Source organism: Colius striatus, chromosome 1 (genome assembly GCF_028858725.1).
Source record: "Colius striatus isolate bColStr4 chromosome 1, bColStr4.1.hap1, whole genome shotgun sequence".
Classification (NCBI taxonomy): Eukaryota; Metazoa; Chordata; class Aves; order Coliiformes; family Coliidae; genus Colius; species Colius striatus.
This window is the reverse complement of record NC_084759.1, coordinates 331,515-357,160: the sequence shown is the minus strand read 5'-3', so window position 1 is coordinate 357,160 and position 25,646 is coordinate 331,515. Positions and strand designations below refer to the sequence as shown.

General features: G+C 49.4%; 1 protein-coding gene across 1 annotated transcript in view; it reads right to left on the bottom strand.

The window, feature by feature from the left end:
* DCHS1 (dachsous cadherin-related 1) overlaps positions 1–3,199 on the bottom strand; it is a 54,659-nt gene extending 51,460 nt beyond the window's left edge. Inside the window, exon 1 of the mRNA XM_061989752.1 lies at positions 3,126–3,199. The gene's annotated coding sequence lies outside the window, so the exon portion shown is untranslated. The remainder of the gene's footprint in view (positions 1–3,125) is intronic.
* Between the last annotated feature and the right edge of the window lie 22,447 nt (positions 3,200–25,646).

Sequence of the window (25,646 nt, the reverse complement as noted above, 5' to 3'; positions counted from 1 at the left end):
TCCAAAGGATGCACCCACAGCTGGGAATGCCCAGGATAAAACCAGACAGGCTCATTGTTTGGCCTGGCACAGAGATCTGTGGATGCCCCAAGCTGGTACCATGGAGGGTGGTGGCAATACAGCAGGAACGAAGCAACTCCCTCTGAACTGCCAGCTGCTCTGGCTCCTTCCGAGTCCCACACCCTCCACAGCTCACTCTCCTCCTTTGTCTCCTCGCTGCTCCTTGCTCGTTCTGGCTCCTTCACTCCATTTCCCCCTGCCGTAGCTTCATTTCACTGCAGCAGTGGGGGAGGGACAAGCAGGGAGGAGCAGCTCCTTGCAGCAACACCACCGCTGGACACGCTGGACTCGTTCCCAGTGCCCAAAGGCTGTCAGACCCCAAGGCTCTGCCTATCCTCCCCATGAACAGCCAGAGGAACTCAGCAGTCAAGGAGTTTGTGAAGAGCACCAGCCCCAGCGCCGCATTCAGCCCCTGGTATAAGGGAGGCTTAGTGGTCTGCAGGGATGGCGGCAGCATGAGCTCACACTTGGATTCTCTTGAAAGCATTTGCTGCTGGTCCCATAACCACACTCAGGAGCTGCTCATGTCAGGCGCAGGACGGCAGGGACCTCCCTGTCTTGGGGGATGGAGGTGGCTGACACTGCCTAGTTTGGGGACTAGGAATGTCAGCCCTGGACCTAAAGAACCCCACAGCAGCATTAACCCTTTCCAGGGGATTTAGGGTGATTATCCCTGGGTCCTCTTTCCCACCTTGGGTCAGCTGTTCAGATTTTATTTCCCTGTGGAAATCCTGGGTTAGTGACAGAAAGAAAAACATTAAACAGCCTTTTCCTACATATAAAGAAGTGTTTGTTTACTTCAGTGGGCATCCAGTGTCTGAGGTCTATGGCAAGTCAATTTACACACTCTTCTTCCATCTAGCAAGTACAAATCCTCATTATTTTTCAGAAGCAGAAGTCAAAAAAGACACTTTTATCCCTGGTAGCTGGGGATCTGTGGCTCCTGAGCAGCAAGCAGAAGGGCGTGCAGTGAGGCTTTGTGTGCTGCTGGCTGGGAGAAGAGATGCTTGAAAAGTGAACCCAGGGAGCATGAAGAGCAGCTGAGAGCACTGGGGCAAACAGGGAACAGAGATTAGGGTCCTTGGGGTGGGGAGCTAGTGATGAAAGGCTATGTAAACTTCTCCCTTTCTGTCCTTCCTGGATATAAGTGGGTAGTTTCAGAGCGTGGCTACGTCTTCAAGCAAGAGATGCAACTGTCAGGTTGCCAAACTGCACCAGCCCAGGATGGGCAGAAGGCCATCCATGGTGCCAACAGCCCTCTGTTCCTATGGAGTTTGCAGGCTTGGGTCGTGGAGGAAGACAGCAATGACCTCAGTGGATGCAGAGTCACCAAATCTGAACAGCTGCTTCCAATTAGCAGATTGCTCAGCGCGAGGGGCTGGCTTGGCTGGTCCAGGCCCAGCCCCTGTAACACGAGCCAGGCTGCCCTGCTCCCTCTGTCCCTCCCACCACCGGGCACCCAGTTCACTGGTAAAAATGGCAACAGCAGCCTCTGGAGAAAACTGCTAGCACGAAAATCGGCCCAGAGAGGCGTTTGGAGTCCAGAGCCACAGTAAGGCTGACAGGAAAGGCAGCTAAAATGGAGTGAGCTGCACTATACATAAGCACCTCCAAGCCCAGGGTGCCACCAGAGCCCAGCCGAACTCAGCTGGTAAGTCACATTCAGGATACAAAGGCACAGAATGACAGGAGGAGCACCGCAGGCATCCCTGCCTGCCTGACAGGGGCACCTCACCTCCCATGTTGGCCACGAGGAAGGGGAAGCAGGCCCACAGCGGCCCCAGCAGAGGAGCTGGGAAGACGGCACCCACTGTGCATGCCACAAACAGATGTCAGAGTGCTTGCTGTGCAAAAGCTCCATCAAAGTGGCAGATGCTGCTGATGCTGTACCCAAAATCTCTCATGAGAGGCCATGACTCATGTAACAATGTTTTTGAGACTCCAGTCCAGATGATGAAGGATTCAGAAGCCTGTTTAATCTTTGCTGAGCAGCAATCACTGACCTGGAATACGCTTCTCCCTTCTACATTCACACAGAACTCTCTCTCACAAGGGCTTCAGATTATCTGCCCTGAGAACCAGACACAGCCCAGGCTTGCCTGCAGCGCAGCCTCAGGCTAACAACTCACTTTCAAAATCTACTTAGTCTGCCACTACCTACAGCCATCTCCATACCTCCTGGCCCTCCTACCACCTCCCACCTGGACCTGCAGGACCAGAACTCGACTGCTCACCCCCAGCCCAGCCCCACAGCCTCATTGCCTCTGACAGCAGCTGCAATGCCTCTCTTCTCATGGGGATCCAGTCAAGCTTCACTGCACTCCTGTGCATCCCATTTCTGAGCCATACCAAGGCTTCCTGCAGGCTGTTCTCTCGCTGAAAACGCTTCCCCCACAAAGGAAGCTCTAGCAAAATTTCCTCACACGTTTGCCAGTTCCCACAGCCGCAGCCTACACCCAGCACCGACCTGGCCCTTGCCACCCTCTGTGCCCATCGCAGCGGTGCTGGGGGCCTTGTCTGCTCCTGGCCACCGCTGCCCGGTGGCTGTTGGGCTCCGTCTCCCTCAGAGCTCCCGGGTGGCCCGGGCCGTAGCTCTCGGGGCTTCCCGGCCGTCGGGCCCACCGGCGGCCGCTGCTCCCCGTCCCCGGGCGCTCCCGGGCGTCCCGCACAGTGCGGTGTCCGCGCTGGAGCTCCGCCAGCCCCGGTCCCCGCTCGGCTCGGGCCCGCAGCCCCCGCCCGGCGCCGCCGCCGAGCGCCCGCCCCGCGCCGGGTCTGCCCCGCGGCGCCGGTCCCGCGCCCGCGCCCGCACCGTCCCGCCCGCCGCCGCCAGCGCCGGCCCCGCTGCCATCGCGCCGGGGCTCAGGCCGGTCTGGCCCCGGATCCGTGGCCCCGCGCCGCCGCAGGCGCCCCCCCTCGTCCCCCCGCCCCATTGTCTGCGCGGCGGAGACAGAACAAAGCGCCCGGTCCCGGTACCGCCCGGCCCGGCCCGCGGCGCGGCGGCGCCGACGTGCGGAGAACCGGGCGAGGGCGGCGGGATCGGGTCGGTCCCCGGTGCTGACACTTACCCCGCGCGTCCCGCGCTCACATCCCGCAGGACTCGACCCCGCCGAGGCGTCCCGCAGCCGCTCCGGTGCCGCTCGGGACCCGCCGCCGCCGCCGCTCCCGCCGCGCCGCTTCCCGCCGCGCTCCGGTGCCGCGGCCGCCGCGCTGCGCCGGTTCCCGCTGCCGCGGCCGCCCCGGTGCCGCGGTCGCCCCGCGGAGCGCTCGGCGGCAGGCGGAGGGTCGGCGCTGGCTCGGCGCGGAGGCTCCTGCTGAAACCCGACCCAGCGCCGCCCTCAGCCCCCCGCTCCCCCCGCCGCCCCCATCCCCGCCCCGACACCGGAGCGCGCCGGCAGAGCGCGGCCCCGGGGCGGCCCGGGGCGGGGGTCCGGGGAGACGGGACGGGGTGGCGGGGCTAGGGGTGCTCGGGATGCTCGGCCGGGAAGGAGCGGGAGGAAAGGCTGGAGCCGGGGCGAAGAGGGATGGAGAGGAAGCAATGGGCGCCCGGACCCCGGGAGAATGGGGACGGGGAGGCAGGAGCAAGAGGCAGGGCGGCGATGGGACGGGATGGGACAAGGAGAGGGCTGGGCAGGGGGATTGGGGCAGCTGTGGGTGACATTGGGGGCACGTGGGGACACGATCGCAGAAGCACAGCCCCTTCTCTGCTCTCTGACTCCCTTCCTAAGCTCAGAGCCCAGAGTCCACGTACCTGTCACCTGCCGACAGCCTGGCTCTCATCAGGGCTTCCAACGTCCTTGCTGTAAGGTGCTGGAAGGCAGCCGTCTGTGGGGCCAGCACTGCAAGTGATTGGGGTCTTACCAGTCTATCCTGAGGGACAAACCCAGGCTCTGGTGAGTGACTGTCTAGGCTTTTCCATCAGTGGCTGGCTCCCTGGCTCAGCTTGGGCACTTGGGCTGTTTTCCTCTGCTCCAGGCAGGATGGGTCCCAGCAGTATTGGTGCATATGTTTGGGAGCCACAAAGCCTCCAGGCCAGGGATCACTACTGGGTCTCCCTGTATTTCTTAGTGGAGAAACTGCCATTGACTACTGTCTGTGACGGACTGTGTGCTGGGAAGGCCACAGCTCAGTCTGCTTCATCAGGAACATTTCTAGGTTCTTCCACCAGTGACAATTCAAACAGAAAATATGGTCTACTGGGCTAATTTGGTAGAGGAGGAACCCTTCTAGACCTGTGTCAGCACCCCTTCCCAAATATCACACAGGCTGAGATGCATTTAGAAAGAAAAAGTAACTTTGGGTTACTTTGACTGATGTAAAGGTACTGGAAACAAACAGCCTACTAGAAAGCAACTCTGACTCTAGGGGACAATGAGTCCTTAGAAGCAGGGAGGGGTGGTGGGGCTGTGCGAGGTGGCACTGCCAGGATCGGTCACGCTGCCCCATTTTTGCTTTGGGGGGTGTCTCAGGAAGATTCTGTTTTCTTTGTATTTGCCTGGAACTTTCTCCAGCTGCCCACACAGCCATCCCGACTACCTTGAAAGTTCTTCTGCCATTCTCACTCCCATTTAGCTTTCTCTTGTGCCTGTCTCCTCTTCCCTTTGATGCTTCCTTTCATGCGTTTCTTTTGTCTCTCTTTCTTTCCTCTTAATCTCCAGTTCAGCAAAGAGCTTCATCACCTGTCTGTACATGGCTTCTCTGAAACCTTCAGGATCGTCCTCTCCCATAGCAGGAGGTTTGCCATCCTTCTTCAGCTGCTTCATTTTTTCTTTCAGAGTGTGCTCCACATACTCTTTTCCTGCCTGTATCACCTCCAGAGCCCACTTCTTTTGCCCCTGATAGAGCAGCAGCTTGTTTGCTTTATCTGTGACTTCACACATTTTCTGGGCTCTGTCTGCATCATCTTGATTTTTGTCTGGATGCACCAATATTGGCAACTGTCAGAATCTTTTATCTCTTCATCAGTGGCTTCAGGGTCCACCTGCAGCACCTCAAAAGGGTTCAGGTTGAAATAGGAAGGTCCAGGTCGGGTCAGCGATGCCGTGAAGAAGCCGGTCAGGACTCAGTAGCCAATGTGACTATGAAGCAGGGATTCTTTATTCAGATGGGGAACACGGGGGATTTCTCCACCAAACATGCCCACCTCAGCCTTCGGATTTTCAGTTCATATGAATATTCATCACATTTCCAGGAAAGGGCCCGCCCATAGTCCCGTCTTGGTCCACCCCAGTTACACCTCCATCGCGCTTTTTTTCGGTGTCTTCTTGTTTCCTTCAGTGATCATTAGGCATTGATTGCTGTTGGATTACAACCCAAACTTTCCTTGCAATGTATCTTTACCCCTGGTCCTTAGACAGGATGAAAACTGGCCTAAAAGCTCTGTCATCCCAGATATCAGTTTCGTTTAGAGCTAGGCAGGCCTTGTAATTATCAGTGGTGTACATGTTCAAATGTTCGAGTGTAGAACTAATGTAATAGTTTTGTCATAATAATTTTGTTTAGATACACACCAGCCTTGAAACTGTCAGCGCTAAGCAACAGTTATGTTACAAGAAATAACAAGCTCTGCTTGTGGGCTTACAAGACAAGCAATTTCATAAAACTATATGTGTGACTCTCTAACTAATACTGTAAGTTTTAATAAGCAAGCTTCCATAACCTGAAGTTATCTATCTACCTATGAATCATCAGCCTGTCAGTTTGGTTCCTTGATGTTAGAACAGAGTCCCGTTTTTGTTCTAGAGCCCTGCCCAGGCTGCCCAGGGAGGGTGTGGAGGCTCCTTCCTTGGAGGTTTCCAAACCCACCTGGACACATACCTATGCCCCCCTAGTGAGGGGAACCTGCTTGAGCAGGGGGTTGGACTATATGATCTCTAAAGGTCCTTTCCAAACCCCACCATTCTATGCTTCTATGATTCTTACTGCTATGATCAGCCATGCATTACTGCTTTCCTAGATGCTCTTCCACATGTATGTCTTCTAGTATAATGTCTCCTTAATATAGCAGATCACAATCCCCACTGTTCTGAAGAAATGCCACAATCATAGAATGACATAACCTGTGCCAGGGCCTCAGCAGCCTCCCAGGGAACAGCTTCTGCCTCACCTCAGTCTCCCCTCTGGCAGTCTGGAGCCAGTAGCCCTTGTTCTGTCCCTCCAGCCCCTTGCACAAAGTCCCTGCCCATTTTTCTCATGAGCCCTTTAGGGGCTGGAGGCTGCTCTGAGGTCTCCTGGAGCCTTCTCTCCTCCAGGCTGAACATCCCCAGCTCTCTCAGCCTGTCTCCAAAGCAGAGGGGCTCCAGCCCTCACATCATCCCTGTGGCTCCTCTGGGCTCACTCCAGCAGCTCCTGGTCCTTCTGCTGTTGGTGCCCAGAGCTGGAGGCAGCACTACAGGGGGGTCTCAGCAGAGCAGAGGGGGACAATCCCCTCCCTCACCCTGCTGCCCACGCTGCTCTGGGTGCAGCCCTGGCTGCTGGTGGCTTTCTGGGCTGCCAGCGCTTGTTGCTGGGTCACGTTGAGCTTCTCACCACCTAGCACCCCCAGGTCCTTCTCCACAGAGATGCCCTCAACCCATTCTCTGCCCAGCCTGGGTCTGTGCCTGGCATTGCCCTGATCCATGTGCAGGACTTTGCACTTGGCCTTGTTGAGCTCAAGCTTCACACGGTCCCACCTCTCCAGCCTGCCCAGGCCCCTCTGGATGCCAGCCCTTCCCTCAGTGTGTTAGCTGCACAGCACAGGCTGGTGTCGTTGGCAGACGTGCTGAGGGTGCCCTGATCCCACTGTCTGTGTTACCAGCAAAGATGTCAAACAGCCCTGGTCCCAGCACGGGCTCCTGAGGAGCTGGGTCCCTGCTGCTCTCCCCTCGGGCACCGAGCCCCTGGCTGGGACTCTGTGAGTACTGAGGGAACTGGCAGAAGTGCCCATGAAGCCACTTTCCATCATTTATCAGCAGTCTTGTCTCACTGAAGAGGTCTCCATCTACTGGAAGATGGCAAATGTGATGCCCATCTACAGAAAGGTCCAGGAGGGTCTGGGGACCTACAGGCCTGCCAGCTTGACCTCGGTGACACGGAAGATTGTGGAGTAGAAAATTGTGAGTGCTACCACATGGTACATACAGGACAACCAGGTGATCAGGCCCAGTTCACATGGGTTTATGAAAGGCAGGTCCTGCTTGACTAACCTGATGTTTTATGACAAGGTAATTCAATAGTGGATGAGGGGAAGGCTGTAGCTGTTGTCTACCTGGACTTTAGTAAAGACTTTGACACCATTTCTGGAGAAATTGGCTGCCCATGGCTTGGATGGGTGTACTCTGTGCTGGGTAAAAAGCTGTTTTGCTGACTGAGCCCAGAGAGTGGTGTTAATGGAGTTAAATCCAGTTGCTGGCTGGTCACCAGTGGTGTTCCCTGGGGCTCAGTGCTGGGGCCTGTTCTGTTTAACAACTTCATCAGTGATCAGGACAAGAGGACTGAGTACACCTTTAGTCAGTTTGCAGATGACTCCAAGCTGGGCAGGAGTGTTGATCTGCTTGACAGCAGGAAGGCTCTACAGTGTGATCTGGCCAGGCTGGAGTCATGAGCTGCGGGCAATGGGATGAGGCTGAACAAGGGCAAGGGCCAGATCCTGCCCTTGGGCCACCCCAAGGCCAGGCAGCTCCAGGCTGGGGCAGAGGGGCTGGAAACTGCTGCAGGGAAAGGGCCTGGGGGGGTTGGTGCCAGGGGCTGAGCAGGAGGCAGCAGCGTGCCCAGGGGGGCAAGAAGGCCAAGGGCAGCCTGGCTGGGATCAGCTCTGGGGTGGCAGCAGGCCCAGGGCAGGGATTGTCCCCCTGTGCTGGGCCCTGGGGAGGCTGCAGCTCCAGGGCTGTGTCAGTGCTGGGCCCCTCACCCACTGCCACAGGGACACTGAGGGGCTGCAGCTGCAGGGCTGTGTCAGTGCTGGGCCCCTCACTCACTGCCACAGGGACACTGAGGGGCTGCAGCGTGGCCAGAGCTGGGCACAGAACTGGGGAAGGGGCTGGAGCACAAGGGGCTGGGGAGGGGCTGAGGGAATGGGGGTGTTGAGCCTGGAGGAGGCTGAGGAGGGGCAGGGGCACTCTCTGTAACTGGACATGAGCTGGCAATGTGCACTCTCAGCCCAGAAAGCCAGCCAGATCCTGAGCTGCATCAAAAGAAGTGTGGCCAGCAGACTGAGAGAACTGATTCTACCTCTCTGCTCTGCTCAGGTGAGACCCTACCTGCAGTACTCTATCCAGCTTTGGAATCCTCAGCACAGGAAAGACACGGAGTTGTTGGAGCAGGTCCAGAGTAAGTAATCACAGAACTGATTGGCACACCTCACTTGTGAGGACAGGCTGAGATGGGGTTGTTCAGCCTAAAGAAGGCTTCAGAGAGACCTTTTTGCAGCCTTTCAGTACCTAAAAGGGGCCTATAAGAAAGATGAGGACAGACTTTTTAGTGGGGCCTGTAGTGACAGGAAAAAGGGAAATGGTTTTAAACTGGAGAGTAGATTCACACTAGATGTAAGGAAGTTTTTTTTTTACAGTGAGGGTGGTAAAACACTGGAAGAGGTTGTGCAGAGAGGTGGTAGATGCCCCATCCCTGGACACATTCAAGGTCAAGTTGGATGGGACTTTGAGCAACTGGATCTAGTTGTAGATGTCCCTGCTGCTTGCAGAGGGGTTGGACTAGATGGTCTTTAAATGTCCCTTCCAACCCAAACCATTGTAGGTCTCTAACATTACACTCACCTTTAAGAAAGGCAAGGAGGAACTCAGACCCATTGGTTTGTAAGGGTCAACTCTGTATCCAGAACTCACAGAATCACAGAGTGTTAAGGGTTGGAAGGGACCTGGAAAGCTCATCCAGTGTAACCCCCCTGCCAGAGCAGCACCACCTAGAGTAGTCACACAGGAACTCGTCCAGCTGGGTTTGAATGTCTCCAGAGAAGGAGCCTCCACAGCCCATCTGGGCAGCCCCTGCCAGTGCTCCCTCACCTCATCAGGGAAGTTTGTCCTTGTGTTTCTTTGGAATCACTTCTGTTCCAACTTGTGCCCATTGTCCCTTGTCCTATCATTGGCCATCACTGAGAACAGCCTGGCTCCAGCCTCCTGGAACCCACTCTTTATGGATTTGTAAACAAGAATGAGATCACCCCTCAGTCTCCTGCAAGCTAAAGAATTCACGGACCACATTCTCTCAGAATCAATTTCTGAAGACATGCAGAACAAGAAGGTGATCCAGACCAGTCAGCACAGATTTTTCAAGCACAAATCATGCTTGACCAGCCTGATGAACTTTTCTGACAGAATAACTGTCTTTGGGGACGAGGGGAAGCTGTGGGTGCAAAGTGCTTTGACAGCCTTGACAGTGGCTCCCACAGAATTTTTGTTAATAACCCAAGGAGGTATGGCCTGAATGAAAGGAGCATTAGGTAGGCTGAAAAGTGGCTGCACCTCTGGGCTTAAAGGGTAGGGATTGATGATTCAATATGAGGTTGGTGCTGGCAGCCAACATAGTACACCAAGCACTGATTTGTGAGCCAAGATTGTTCAGTATCTTCATTAATGTTCTATGATGACACACAGTGCAAGTTTGCAGATGACACTAGAAGAGGTGGCTGATATGTTGCATGGCAGAACTTTGGTCCAGAGTTGTCCAGGAACTCAAAGAACTGGATTAGCAGAAACTTCATGAAGTTCAGTAAGTACATAGTTCTGCACCTGAGGCAAAATAACCCCATAACTGGTACAAGCTGGGAAGCAACTGTCTGAGTTGCAGTTCTGATGAGGAATGGGGAGGTAGGGGTGGTCACTGAATCCAAAGTCAGTAGCATCATAGAATCATAGAATGATAGGGGTTGGAAGGGACCTCTAGAGATCATCTAGTCCAACCCCCAACCTTCTAGTGCAGCCTTCCTTGTGTCACTAATTACCTTCTTTCTGAGATCTTTACTGAAAAACAATGAAACAGATGAGCTCCAAAACTGACCCTTGAAGACTGTGCATTTCCTTGAGCATAAATCACAGAATCACAGAATCTTAAGGGTTGGAAGGGACCTCAAAAGGTCGTCTAATCTAACCCCCCTGTCAGAGCTGGACCACCTAAAGCTTCTGAGTAATCCTGGTAATCCTTTTTTTTTGCCAGTCTCCCACTTTTTACAGTTTTCGTATCAATTTCTGTCTTCTCCACGTGAATCAATAATTTCTCCCGTGTTACTGTAGCACTTGCAGTTCAAAAAATCCGATAAACCTTTTTTTTCCCTGGTCCTCAAAAAATCACTCCTAAAGCAAGTTGTGCTGCTCTGGCATGATTTGGCAAACTTGCTGCATTTATCACATCAGACATTTATTGTCATGTTTGCAAGTTACCATTTCCCTTTAAAATCACAGAATCATGGGATGGCTGGGGTTGGAAGGGACCTTCTAGAACATCTCATTCCAACCCCTTGCCACAAGCAGGGACACCTTCCCCCAGCCCAAGCTGCTCCCAGCCCCATCCAACCTGCCCTGGGACACTGCCAGCACTCATGGCTCATGGAGGACCCCACACTGGGGGAAGTGCCTGTGCTCAGAGGGGCTGTGACTCTGTGGGCAGCCAGTGTTGGAGCAGAATGTGGCCCAAGTTCTGCTGCTGCAGAGGAGACCCATAGGGAGAGTCTGTGTGGAGCTGCAGCCCTGGGGGAAGGACTCATGATGGAAAGGTTCACTAAGGACTGTCCCATGGGAGGAACTGGAGAAGTGGATGAATGTGAGGAGTTGTACTCCTCTGAGAAGAAAGAAGCAACAGAGACCATCTATGAGACACTGACTGCATCCCCCATTCCCTGCCCCCTGCGCTGCTGAGGGGGAGGAGGCAGAGGTATGGGGAGCAGGGAGCTGAGCCTGAGAAGAGGGAAAGGTTATGGGAAGGAGGTTTTAATGGGCTGGTTGTATATTTCCCATCATCTGACTCTGGTTTTGCTTTCTGTCTGTTCTGTTTCTAGTTGTCAGTGGATTAAACTGATCCTCTTTTCCTCCCTAAGTTGAGTCTGTTTTGCCCAGAGCCACAATCAGTGAGCAGTCCCACCCTGCCCTTCTCTTGATCCACAAAGCCCTTGGTTATCTTTTCGCCTTCCATCTTGCTGGGGCCCCCATTATCCCACAGGAGGTGGGGGTGGGTGTGAGGTGAGTGAGCAGCTCTGTTGCTGGCTGGGTTTAAACCATGACACCTTTTTGAAGACAGAGGGTTTGTTTTCCCCTTTTCCAGTCAGTGGGAACCTCACCCGACTGCCAGAACTTCTCAGCCAGGACGGATATGGGCTTAGCCACTTCATCTGCCAGTTCCCTCAGGAGCTGCAGATAGATCTCATCAGGTTCCATGGATCTCCAAGTTCCTTTTGCTACGATTATTATTATGAAGACCAGACTATGGAGAAGGGAGCAAAATTTGAGGATGAGTTCTTTGGATTAATCCATGCTTTGGTGAACTTCAGAAACTGAAATAACCTAAAAGCTGGTGAAAAATATCAAACTGGAGTCAGTCAGTAGTGACCAAGGCAGAGCTGTAAGGCAGCACAGAAAACATGGTCTCTGCAAGCTCCAGGGAAATACTGCAGAGTAATGGGATGTCGTGCTCTCTGTCATGCTGCTGCTTTGCCACCACCATGGCCCTGATCCTGGAGTCATGCACATCCCCACTCAGAATGGACATTGCATGGTCCCGCCCTCATCCAGAGCAGGTGGGATGTGGTCTGGCAGTTTAGCACCTTCCTGCAAGATGGTATCTTGCTCCTGAACCGGATAGGAGAAATCTGGCAAGTAGCCCATTGGGACCGAGTATGCTGCTCAGAGGTTTCCACTCCTGCACGCTGGAGTTGGGCTCAAAAGTCCCAAACAGGAAATCCTTCTAGGATGCGCTTAGGCTCTGATTCCCGGATGTTCACAGCAAGCAACAGCTTCCTGCATTTAGAATGCAGGTTAAAAATAAAAGAAGATAGGCACCTGCTAGGAATGTCCATGACTGGAGGGGCAGGAGTATGGGGGAACTGAAGCTCCTCCTAAGAGAGGAACAACTTTTTTTTAGATGAGCTCCCAAGTTTGCCTCTGCCATTTGAAATGCCCTTGGAATCCATGAGTATAGAGGAGGAGTTACAAGATCATTTCACCCATCAAACAGAGCTGGTACCTCAGCTTTGCAGCTCTGTATTCACAGCATGGTCAAAAGGAAATGGTGCTAGGGCACTGCTGTGGGATGGAACCTGGCTAGATAGCTTTGAACCTTACACTGGAAGAGTTTTTTTGCATCTCTTGCTTGTCTCGATGGACACAAAGCTCCTGTCACAGAAAGCTCTTGCAACAGGCATATTTCTGTGCTGTGGAGTTTGTTCATGGGCACCCTGGAGCTCTAAACATAAGGTCCTCTCTCTGGGCTGCATGTGAGGGATGATTTTAGGGTAGAGTTCATGGCTTCTGTTAATCTGTTGATGAAAATGTTTACAATTACGGAAATTTGGTGATGCTCTGGCAGTGTTTGAAACAGCTGGATTGAGCAATGGTCTTAACATTACACTAATGCTACATCATGCTTGAAGTAAGGGTGTCTAGTCATCACCTTCCCTGGCTTCTCATCTTCCTTACAGTAGCCTGGCAGGGACTCCCATAGTCTATTTTCCAGGGCTCTATCTAGCACGGTCCTTAATGCCCTGAATACTTGACTGTCAACCTTGCCTCCCTTATTAGAGAAATCTGTAGCACAGCAAAGTCTGTGAAATAGTCAGGCTTAAAATGCTGCACCTTGACACCTCCTTGTCTTGAACTTTCGTTATACCATGCATCTTGCAGGCTGTCAGTCCCACTGCTTATCGTTTTATCTGTCCCAGCCCTGGACTTGCTCTTAATTTTGCCAGTTCCTTGCATTCCCATCTAGCAGCTCTCTTGTCATTCAGCTTGGGATTTTTTCAGTTACAGCAGCTTCTGAAGGTTAGGGCTTCAAGTGCAGTAATAAGTCAATTCTTGCCCACGAGAAAAAATAATCGAAAGGGAAGACAAGTAGGTAGATACAACAAAGAGCATGGAAGGATAAGGCTACAAGTGACATAGCAATTACATTATTTGCAGGTACTTTCTAAACAGCATAGCACAGGCAGATGTGAAAACAGTAGGAAAAAACCATTCTAGGGACATCAACTGCTTCATTCCCATACCTCAAAGAGAGTTCAGCTGAACCCAGGAGCCCCTGTCACGCTCAGCAGTGACACCTAGTTAGTTCCTAAAGTCCTCCCACAATGAAGACTTCACAAACCTGACAGTCAGTCTGTTCAGTGCTATGATTTTCTTTCCCACTATATAAACCTGTTGTTTCTTCTACTACTTGTCATGATCTCTTTGCAACCATCTTTTACAAATCAAGGTGGTTATTTTATCTTCTCACTCTTCTTTAAGCTACACTGACCCAGAGCATTTCATCTTTTAATACTGTATTTTCTCAGCCTCTCATTGTCTCCTCTGGACTCTCTCAGATTTGTCTACATTCTCTGCAGAGCACTGAGACTGGACACAATACTGCAGCTAAGGGCCTTATCACAGCAAAGCAGAGACAAATGTTACTTTATGCATCCTGCCAGTCATATTCCTGTTTATACCATCTTTTACGGTGTTATTTTGCTTTTGACACAACTTGCCCTCAGCTGATTCCTATTCAATCTACAGTTCACTATAAACTGAATACAGAAAGCTACTGTACAGATTGTTGCTTCTCAGTCTCTAGCTGTACAGCTTTTCATTCCTACCAAGCAGATAATCTTCCTACCAAGGAATAATTATGAAGTTAATATTTCTGTCAATGTTATTCAGTGTCTTGACTTATCTGCAAGGAAGTACTGACTAACTAAACAGAAACCCACAGAACAATAGGGAAATCATGACTGCAGCTTCAGTGATGAGAATTAATTCTCAGTATTTACACAGACAGTAGAAAACTCACAGTGAAAAGGTACAAGAGCAAGTCAAGGTCTGTAGAACAACTGTCCCCATGGAGAGCTTCAGAAAGATTACAAAATTAAGTGATTTCTAAGGATCTGTAATAGTGAAAATGTTTAGTTGTGTATAATGCTTCAGTCTAGCAAATGAAGGCAGAACAGGAGCAATGGAGTGAAACTGCAATCTAAAAGAAAAGAGCAACAGCTCAATGGAAGGAGGAATTAACCACTAGAAAAACTAAGAAAAAGGCACAACAGCTTCCTAGCAGTCAAGGCTGTCTGTCTTTGGCTGGACAGGTTGCTGGGCCATCTTGTCTAGACCGTCCTTTTGCCAAGAAAGGTTGGGCCAGATGATCCATGAGGTCCTTTCCAACCTGGTAATCTATGATTCTACAGTCTTCCTCAAGAGAGGTGAAAGTCCAGGTCAGTGAAAGTTAGAGGGTTTGAAATGAAAGTCTCTCCTCTCCCTGGGGTTCAGTCAGCTTTGTGATTTCCAAAAGTCCCAGTGTCACCTAGTCTTAGTATCTGAACTGTCCTCTGAATGTGCATGTTAAACTCTTCCCAAAGGGACAGACAAACCATGTCAAACCAAGGAATGGTGAGAAAGGGGATTGAGAGAACAATGAGAAAGAAACCATCTAATACATTTGAGCCTGTGAGGAGAGAGAAAGCTGAAATCAACATTTCCAGGGAGGGGAGCTGACTGAGCCGAGCCCTGTGCTACTGACTGCTCTACTTCCTGTCCTGGCTTCTTCCATCCTCCTCTTCTGGAATCTCTTCATCCTCATTTCTGCAGCAGGGTGACCTCATTTGGCAGCAGCTTCTGCAAGCATATACTGACTGGAGTGCACCATTCTCATAGGTGCCTCTTAGAAAGCTGTTCACTAAGGCCTGGACTTCCTCCCTGCTAGCAAACAAGTCTCCTTCTGTTCCCCTGAAAATCAGCTGGGAGGAAGTGAGATGGGGAGGTGGTTTCCGAAATACTGTGGATTGTGATTACAGACATAGTCTCAGAATCCAGGGGCTGGGGGTGGGGAGCACGGGAGCTGCATGGGGAATCCAGATGATTTTTCTGTGAGGTAAACACGTGCCTTTGATCAACAGCGTTTACAGATACGAGCCCGATGGCAAACAGCCTGCTGGTGCCTTGTGAAAGGAAGAAAACAATCTGAGGAATATTTCTTCCCAAAGAACATGGCTTTTGCTTTGGAGGAGCTTTCTATATATAGTGAGGTGATTATTTCAGAATGGAAAATGTTTGTTCAGGAAGGAAAGACTCTGAGATCAGCAGAGTCAAGTCTCACCCACATGCTGTCGACTCCATTGCACTCTTCTGCCTAGCAGCAGGGAGCTGGGAGGCATCTGCAGCCGTGATGTGACTATCCAGGAATCAACCATCTACACCTGAGCTCTCCTCTCTCAGGAGCTTGGGTTCAAGCTCTGGTCTGACACAGAGGAGCAGGTTCTGAAGGAATCTCATGATTCCTCCAGGCAAAACAAAAATGCAGAAGGTCAGGCCTTCTCTTCACCTCTGACAAATCATCACCCACAACTGATGCACACTGGGATACAAGAAGATAGCCCCAAACACACTTTACTCATGTACGTACCACCAGGCAAACTGGCAACAATGCACACGCTGACCAAACAGGCTGTGCTAAATGTGCTGCTAAATGTGCTATATTTGATCTGAAAGGCACTAAATATACCTACCACAAACAGGCACCGGAACCTGTGGTTCCTAAACTGGAAAGGATGTGTGTCTCCCCCGCACACATATACCTCTACTCGCCCTCACCCTCCCCTAGGGAGGAAGGATCCGGTAGAACACAGCTCCATCTAGTGCAAGCTCATGTATGTTACTGGTGCTGTAGCACTGCTGATGAGCCCCAGACACAGACCAGTAACTTGCAGTATCTAAATTATATTGAAAACCGAAAAAATTATAATTAACTTGCAGCTTAAGATGCTGTGATGTACATAAACTGACAAAGATGGTAACGACAAACACTGATCATCCAGTCATAGAATGGTACAGGTTGGAAGGGACCTTTAGAGCTCATCCAGTCCAAACCCCCTGCAGGAGCAGCTCCCACCTAGATCAGGTCACACAGGAACGTGTCCAGGGGGGTCTTGAAGCCCTCCAAGGAAGGAGCCTCCACACCCTCCCTGGGCAGCCTGGGCCAGGGCTCCATCACAAGTCACAATCCCAAAACATGTCATAGGTTAAAAATGCACATACAAGCCATGCTTTAAAAAAATCAGTCAGACTTCCAGGTTAAATCACAGCTGTGTAGCTTCTCCAACAGCAGGATTAGGCTATAAACAACCGCTTAGTTGATTCTGCTTTACATAACTGTTAAGGGCCACAACTCACTGAGCAGAAGGAAAAGAGTAAGTTTGGTTTATAAGTCAAACTTAATGACTCTTAAATGCTGAAAAATAACTCAGGCCACTGTGAGACAGAAGCAGGTGATGGGTAACCCCAGGAGGAATATAGAGATGTTATCCAACCAAGCAGATATGGAGTAGAGAAAGCCAAAGCCCACCTGGAGTAAAATCTGGCAAGAGGTGTGAAGTGCAACAAAAGAGGCTCCTGCAGGTGTATCAGAAGCAAGAGGAAGCCTAAGGAAAACCTGTGTACACTGCTAAATGGGAGTTGTCACCCTGGTGACAATGTCACAAATGACATTAGCTTGAAGAAGAGGAGACTGAGAAGAGACACGATCCCTCTCTACAACTAGCTGCAGGGGAGTTGTAGTGAGGTGGGGGTCAATCTCTTATCTCCAGCAATGAATAACAGAACACGAAGAAATGGGTTTAAGTTGCACCAGAGGAGGTTTAGATTGCAGCTGAGGAAGAACTTTTTCTCTGAGAGGATTATTAAGGACTGGGACAGGCTGCCCAGGGAGGTGGTGGAGTCACCATCAGTAGAGGTGTTCAAAAGACACATAGATGAGGTGCTGAGGGATGTGGGTTAGTTTAGTGCTGGGCCTGGCAGTGTGAGGTGAATGGTTGGACTTGATGATCTTAAAGGTCTTTTCCAACCATAATGATTCTGTGATCTGTGATTTCTATGACAAAGCACATGGAAAAGCAGCTGTTGGGAATCCCAGTCCCCTGAGACCAACAGGAAACTGGAGCAAGGAAGACTTATCCTCAGTGGCAGTGGGTAAGGTTAGGAACCACTTCTAACAGATAGGGTTTACAAAAGTGCCTGGGACCCGAATGAATACACCCAGAAGCGGTGAGGGAGCTGGATGACATCACTGCAAGGCCACTCTCAATTGTCTTTGAAAGGCCATGGTGACTGCGAGAGGTTCCTGAGGAACAGAAGGCAAATATCACTCCAAGAAGGGCAAGAAAGGAAGATGCAGGGAACTACAGCCTCACTTCAATTTATCATGGATAGAGCAGTAAATAGACATGACCCATTTTTCCCACCTTTTGTCACTGCATCTCCCACCTCATGGACACTGTCAGTAGAGGACATGAGAGGTCAGCTCTGGAAGGTGTTTAGATTTTGTATGGAAGGTAATTATAAACATTATAAAGTGGAAATTGTACCTTATCTGTTTTGTGTGCCTGTGTCCTTCAGGTAATTCAGTACTTGCCAAAGTTTTACATGATGAATCACAGATAGGATCCTCCCTTGTTCATCAAAGAGAACATCAGGGAAGAGTTTCACAAACATTGAAATTAAAATTCACAATCACACTAAGGCTCATGAAAAAAAAATCTGAAGGGAAAACTAACAACACTGGCTTTAAAATCTGTAACCGTGCAATAACTCTGGGACTAACATTCTCTGCAGTTACAGAAAGTATGATATAATTCAAATGGAAGGAGGAAGAAAATCCTTTGCTGATGTTTTTAAAGATCATGTGAGAAGTGTGTAACTTATCTGGTTGCTGGAAGTGTTCCAGGTCAGGTTGGATGGAACTTTGAGCAAGCTGAATTAGTGAAAGATGTCTCTGCCCGTGGCAAGGAGGGTTGGACTAGATGATTTTTGGGTTCCTTCCAACCCAAATCATTCCATGATTCATGACTGTGACTGTGATTATCCTCCCTGATGTTACTGCACTGGATAAGTGTCCCCTTAGTGTCAGGTGACAGAGTGTTTTGTGCTATTGTCACAGAATCCTACAATAGGTGAGGTTGAAAGGCACATCTGAAGTCAAATCCCTCTGCTCAAGGCAGTGTCAACTACAGCAAGCTGCTCAGGACTGTGTCCAGTTTTGTTTAGTGTATCTCCAAGGCAGGAGACTACAAGATATTCCTAAACAACCTGATCCAGTGCTTGAACCCCCTCATAAGAGAAAATCTTTTTGTATGTTTAAACAGAATCCTGTATTTCAATTTAACAGTGTTATTGAGGTGGGATACCTTAAGCAGCAGTGGAAAAAGTGGGCTATGTCCATATAAATATTCTCTGTAACAAATGAAGAGAAGGAAAAACAGGAAACAGAGAAAGAAACAATGCTGAAAAATGAGGAAGTTCATTATAGTCTGTGTTGTTACTGAGATCTGTTTCCTACACTGACATTGGTACTATTGGACAGTAATAGCATGCCCAGGGGGACAAGAAGGCCAAGGGCATCCCGGCTGGGCTCAGCAGTGGGGTGGCAGCAGGAGCAAGGCAGGGATTGTGCCCCTGTGCTGGGCCCTGGGGAGGCTGCAGCTCCAGGGCTGTGTCAGTGCTGGGCCCCTCACTCACTGCCACAGGGACACTGAGGGGCTGCAGCTCCAGGGCTGTGTCAGTGCTGGGCCCCTCACTCACTGCCACAGGGACACTGAGGGGCTGCAGCTCCAGGGCTGTGTCAGTGCTGGGCCCCTCACTCCCTGCCACAGGGACACTGAGGGGCTGCAGCGTGGCCAGAGCCGGGCACAGAGCTGGGGAAGGGGCTGGAGCACAAGGGGCTGGGGAGGGGCTGAGGGAATGGGGGTGTTGAGCCTGGAGAAGAGGAGCCTGAGGGGACACAGCAGCACTCTCTGACACTCCCTCACAGCAGCCTGCAGGGAGCTGGGGGTCAGGCTCTGCTCCCCAGTAACAAGAGGAAAGGGGCTGGAGCTGCCCCAGGGGAGGTTGAGGCTGGAGCTGAGGCAGAACTGTTTCCCTGAGAGGGGTGTCAGCCCTGTGCCAGGCTGCCCAGGGAGCTGGGGCAGTGCCCAGCCCTGGAGGGATCCCAAAGCCCTGGGGTGAGGTGCTGAGGGCCATGGATGGGTTCGTGGTGGGCTTGGCAGTGGTGGGTTAATAATTGGCCTAGATGATCTTAAAGGGCTTTTCAAACCAAATCTATTCTATGATACTAAGTCAGTGACCATCATTTCACCTCGCTTCATTCATAATTTATCAGCATGCTCCATTACACTCTGCTTTGAAATGCAATGCAGTTGATTACTGCGGTCCCCAAAACACAACTGATTTAAAACCAATTGCCTTGTCACTGGATCATTGTTTTCCGTGTTATGATTGCATCCAACAGGCCGTGGGCAGCTGATGAAACACTGGTGTGGTGGGATAACTTTGGCTGACTGCCAGATGCCCAACAAGCAGCTCTCATTCCTCCTCGGTGGCACAGGGGAAGGAAATAAGATGAACAAGATGATATTAAGTCATGGAAAAGATAATTCAGGGAAGTTCTGTAGCATGTGTTTTACAACATGACAGACTGAGTCATGGTTCTCTTTTTGTGTTTTCATGATTTATGAAAGCTAGCAGTCATATCCCAGATTAGTTGTAATCCTGCTGCTCTGAAGATAAAACCCACGTTACACATGAAATTAGACTGTAGATTTTATAATTGTAAGATATAATGAAAAATGAGTCAAAAAGGTCAAGCACTGGAGGTTTTTAAGGATAAGAATATTCAGTGTTACTTTACCATGGATTGCAAAAACACAGGCTTTAATTTTAGGAGCATGTCTGCTTTTGGCATATCAAAACTGTACCTTGCAAATAGAGAAGGAAGCAATTGGGAAGAGGGAGTAGATAATTTAGAAGTGACACAATTCCTAGGTCATGGAAAACTGAAGCCAAGGGGAAAAAAAAGAACAAAACCTTGACAGCACTGGAGATTTTTTAAAAAAATACACTTTGTTTTTGAAGTAAACTGAGAACAAAAGAAACCCAGCACAGAGCAGTCTGTTACATGCAGACAGCAAAAATGTTAATGATGCCAAGGAGGAACAGTTGGTCAAAATTCTCTTTTCTATGTGTGAGATGCAAGATCAAAATGTTAGAAGATAATTAACAGTAGTTTAGCAATAATAAATGTGAAGCTTTTTAAATCAACAGGCCAAACTGATTAGCACCTACAGAAGCTCACTGATGAGATCACCAATCCTGGATGAGAATGGGGCTTGCATAAGATGACTTCCAAAGGTCCATTCCAATCTCAACCATGCTGCGATTCTGTGGTTATCATAGAATGGTTTGGGTTAGAAGGGTCTCTAAAGATCCCTTAGTCCAATCTCCTTGCCATGACCAGGTTGCTGCAAGCCCCATCCAGCCTGTCCTTGAACACTTCCAAGGACTGGGCATCCACAATTTCTCAAGGCAACCTTTTCCACTGTCTCACCACCCTTACAGAAAATAACTTCTTCCTTATGTCCAGTCTAAGTCTACCTTCTTTTAGTTTAAAACCATTAGACCTTGACCTGTTAAATACAGTCCTTGGCAAAAAGTCTTTTTCAGTCTTTCCTAGAAGCCCACTCTAAGTACTGAAAGGTCACAATAAGGTCTCCCCAGAGCCTTCTCTGGGTCCAAGCTGAACACCTCCCAACTCTCTCATCCTATCTCCATCAGAGAAGGGCTTCATCTTGGTGGCCTCCTCTGGACTCACTCCAGCAGCTCCAGGTCCTTTTGATGTTGGTGCACAGAGATGGATGCAGTGCTCCAGGGAAGGTCCTATGAAAGTGGAGTAGAGGGGAAGAATCGCCTCCATCAACCTCGATACAAGTTCTTCCCCTCTACTCCACTTTCATAACCTATAAGTGCACATTGCCAGGTCATGTCCAATTTTTCACCCACCGATATCCCCAAGTCCTTCTCTGCAGGGCTGCTCCCAATTCCTTCATCACTCCATCTCTATTGATACTGGGGATTGCCCTGACCCAGGCTCTGTGGCTCATTCTTGAAGGCAAAATATGATCTTAAGCAACATGTCATTTTCCATTTATCATGGATCTGACAATTCCAAATAAATTTTCAGAGTAAAATCACGTGAGCAGGGGTCACAACAGTGGAGGAATTGGGAAAACTCTCATTTTTTTTACTGTTAGATGATTCTTCACCCCAGTAATTCCACTAGCAGTTTGTCATTTCTAACTCTTCAGCAGTGTATTGCCATAGCCAATGTAACTCAGTGAAGCTGCACTGATTTCATTAAAACAAACATTCTGGCCAAGAGCTGGCTGAAATCTAACTTTCAGAGGTTGATTATTCCCCCATCAACCTCAAAAATCAGTACTGTTTCAAAAGTGTAGCCCTATACTTACACACTAAGCGTCTCTCTGAGATTTGATACAGATATCTTTTGGTTTTGTTTTCTTTTTTCTGGAAGATGAGATATCTTATAAAATAAAAGCTTCACAATATTTCTCAGGAGCTTGTGTGTTTGTGATATACAAAAGGATGTATAAGGATGAGGGAGGCCTGGCATAGGCTGTCCAGGGAGGCTGTGGAATCCCCTTCTATGGAGCTTTCAAAACTCACCTGGATCTTTTCCTTTGTGACCTGATCTGTGTGGACCTGCTTTAGTAGGTGTATGATCTCTAGAGGTCCCTTCCAATCCCCACCATTCTATCATTCTATGATTCTATGATATGTAAAGGCACTGGTGGTATGTAATAGCATAATGAAGTGAGAGCTGCCAAACTCTTGGAGGGTTGCAAGTTGGGTAAGACCTTTAAGATGACCAAGCCTAACCACTACTCTCTCACAGCACATGCCTAGAAAAACGTGAGAAAAGAGGAAGCAGATCATGACATTTCCCCAGAATGCCACTTGTACACAGACTAGGACACCTTTTCTGGCTTTTATGAGAATATGAAATGCAGTTTTGTTTTATCTTAACTTTTGAAACAAACAAATTACTGAGTATTTGGGCATATACTTTCTCACATTAAACGGTTTTCTTCCATTATTGTCATCAGTGTAATAAATGCCCACCACATGCATATAGAGGGATGTGAAATTCATACCCCATAAATGAAGACATCACTCTAAAAGGTAAAACATCCAGTGGGTCTGTTCTTGATCTGGAGGCTTTGAGCTGGTACTGTGCAGAGGAAGGGCAAGCTTTAATTACTGTGAGTGTATCCTGATTATCACTGAGGACTGCTCAGCTAAACTGCGATGATGCTGCAGGTATTCCAGCAGTTTCTTTGCAGCAGTTTACAGAAATATTTTTTAGAGACAGAACTACACACACTGTCCAGTGAAAGATGCCTGCTGCTAATGTAGGACTCTGCTGTTGCCAGCTCAGATGCTTTTGAGCTGCATCATAGAATCCTGTAGCAAGTCACCTTCTATTTCTCCACAGTCCTTTGCATGAGACTCTTTAACATTCCTTGTTTCTCTCTTCTTGTGACCTAATTCCTCTTGTTATAATTCCTTTGTGAGTCTTAACTGTGTGGGTTTTTTCTTAGAACAGAAACTCACCAAAGTGCCTGTTAGCGTGCTGCAGAGCAAGATTAATTTTTATATGCTCTGATCTACTAGGATGCAGAGTCCTCAAGAGCTCTCCTGTTTCACCTCTTATTAAGGCTGACTTGTGCAACTGACTGGAATGTATGCGCCACTGTTACAACTGTGATGCTCTTGATCTCATGTGAGTGTGGCTGGGGTAGTAAGAGCAGTACAGCTGGTCAGTCTCTTCTCCCAAGTAACAAGTGATGGGACAAGAGGAAAGGGTCTCAAGTTGCACCCGGGATGGTTTACATGGCATACTAGGAACAATTTCTTCACTGAAAGCGTTACCAAGAATTGGAACAGGCTGCCTGGGGATGTGGTGGGGTCACCATCCCTGGAGATAGCCAGAAGATGTGTAGATGTGATGCTGAGGGACCCTAACCCTATCCTTTATGCTTTAACTTTTGGTCAGTCCTGAAGTGGTCAGGCAGTCAAGAGTAGATGACCATTGTAGGTCACTTCCAAGTGGAATTATTCTGTTCTAATACAGGATAGGAATATTATTATCTGGGTTTATTGCCGTCAAAGGTGAACAACACTTCTGAGCACTTTCCCAGGTCTGTCCCATCCAGTGTCCAGATCTGCACTTTGAGAGCAGCATAGTCAACATGACTCACACCAGAAACATTAGGATGTACAATTTTGGCATCCTCTGGCACACCCATGTGACAGAATGAACAATATGCAGCATTTAGAACCCTATAATTCTAAGAAACATTACCCCTCCCCTCCATTGCACACAACTACAGGTCTCCTGTTTTATGCCATTTCTCAAATAAAGAAGCAAAATACAAGGTTTCAGTGTAATTTACAGAAAATTACCACATCTTACAGCACTTGCTTTGTGCCTGTGTGACTTTGTGCATCACAAGTTTTTCTCACCCTCATTGCATCCTGTAGCCTTGGAGGCCAAAGTCCACAAACTATTTGTTGTAAAAAATACCATCTACAAACTTAATCTTCCCTTTTAGAGCAAACAATGACAGAGTCACATACATTCTCTGAAATGTTGCACTTGAAATCCTCTGAACATGTCACCTGGGATGACAATAACAGAATAAAGTAGGTAAGAAATTTCTGCAATTGTGATGGGGAGAAGAAAGAAGAATGAAAGCAAGGCAAAGAAAAGTAAGAGGTTATTTCTTGTTCCTTTCCTGTGGGAGGAAGCAGAAAGCTCTTACAAAGAAAGAACTGAAAGTAGCAGGAGGAGAAAGTCTCAGGAATGAGCTAAAACAAGCCAAGGGAACCTGAAATTGAGGACAAGGGCATAAATAAAACTTGGAACCATCCAATTTTATACAAGGAAGATGGCAAAATGAGAGTGGGAGGAAAGGCAGTGAAGAGGCAGAATTCAGACAGTTTATGGGAGTATGTTAATACCAATGCAGGAGGTGAAAGAGATCCCAGGAGTGTGTAAGAGCTGAGGACTTTCAGGGATGAGCGTGTAATGGAAGAATCATAGAATCATAGAATGGTGGGGTTGGAAGGGACCTTTAGAGATCATCCAGTCCAACCCCACGGCTCAAGCAGGTCCACCGAGATCAGGTCACACAGGAACACATCCAGGTGGGTTTTGAAGACCTCCAAGGAAGGTGACTCCACATCATCCCTGGGCAGACTGTTCCAGGGCTCCCTCACTCTCACAGTAAAATACCTTTTTCTTATGTTTAAATGGAACTTTTTGTATTCTAGCTTCATCCCATTACTGCTTGTTCTGTCACTAGGTACAACAGAAAAAAAAAAAGGGATGTCCCAAGCTCCTGACACCCACCAGTGAGATGTTTGTCACTGTTAATGAGCTGCCCCTGAGCTCAGTCTCCTCTTCTCCAGACTGAACAGCCCCAGGTCCCGCAGCCTTTCCTCACAAGGAAGATGCTCCAGTGCTCTGATCATCTTGGTGGCCCTGCACTGGCCTCTCTGCAGCAGTTCCCTGTCCCTCTGGAGCTGGGCAGCCCAGAACTGGACACAGGACTCCAGATGAGGCCTCAGCAGGGCAGAGCAGAGAGGGAGAAGAACCTCCCTGGCCCTGCTGTCCACACTCTTCTTGATGCATCCCAGGATGCCATTGGCTTCTTGCCCACGAGGGCATGGTGCTGGCTCATGTTTAGATTACCAACCAGCACTCACAGGTCTCTCTCTGCAGAGCTGCTCTTCAGCAGTTCGACCCCCAGCCTGTGCTGGTGCCTGTAGTTTCCTCGGTCGTACTTCCTACCCTGTTGCAGCCTGCAGTGACATTGGCCTTTCTCCAGTCCTCATGCACCTCACCTGTCCTCCACAATGTTCAAAAATGATAGAGACAGGCTTAGCAATCACATCAGCCAGCTCTCTCAGCACTCTGGGATGCATCCCATCAGGACCCATTGACTTATGAGCCTTAAGCTTGGCCAACAAGTCTTTAACCTCTTCCTCATCCAGGGCAAGTCCTCTGCTGTCCTGGCCATTCTGTTATCCTTGCCAGACTGGGCTTCCCAAGGGTCAGCCTGGGCTGTAAAGACTGAAGCAAAGAAGGCATTCAGTACTTCAGCCTTCTCTGCATCCTCAGACACCAGGGCAGTCTCTGTGTTCAGCAGTGGGGCCACATTCCCCCTCGCCATCCTTCTGCTGCTGAGGTACTTGAAAAATGGCTTATTGCTGTCCTTAACATCCCTGGCTAAATTTAATTCTAGAAGGGCTCTAGCCTTCCCAGTTGCACCCCTGCATGCCCTGGCAATGTTCCTATACTCTTCCCAATAAAGAGTAGATAGAGAAGAAAAAGAACTGAAGATAGAGAACAACAGAGCATGGAGAGATTAGCCAGTGGAGAAGCGTGAGCGATGACTGTAAGCAGAAGAGAGAGACAGAAACTGAATGAAGAGAGAAAGTCTGGCAGGTTGGACCTGGTGTCAGCAACACTGAAAAGCTGAACACAGCCTGCTCTGAAGAGGAAAAGAGGGAAGG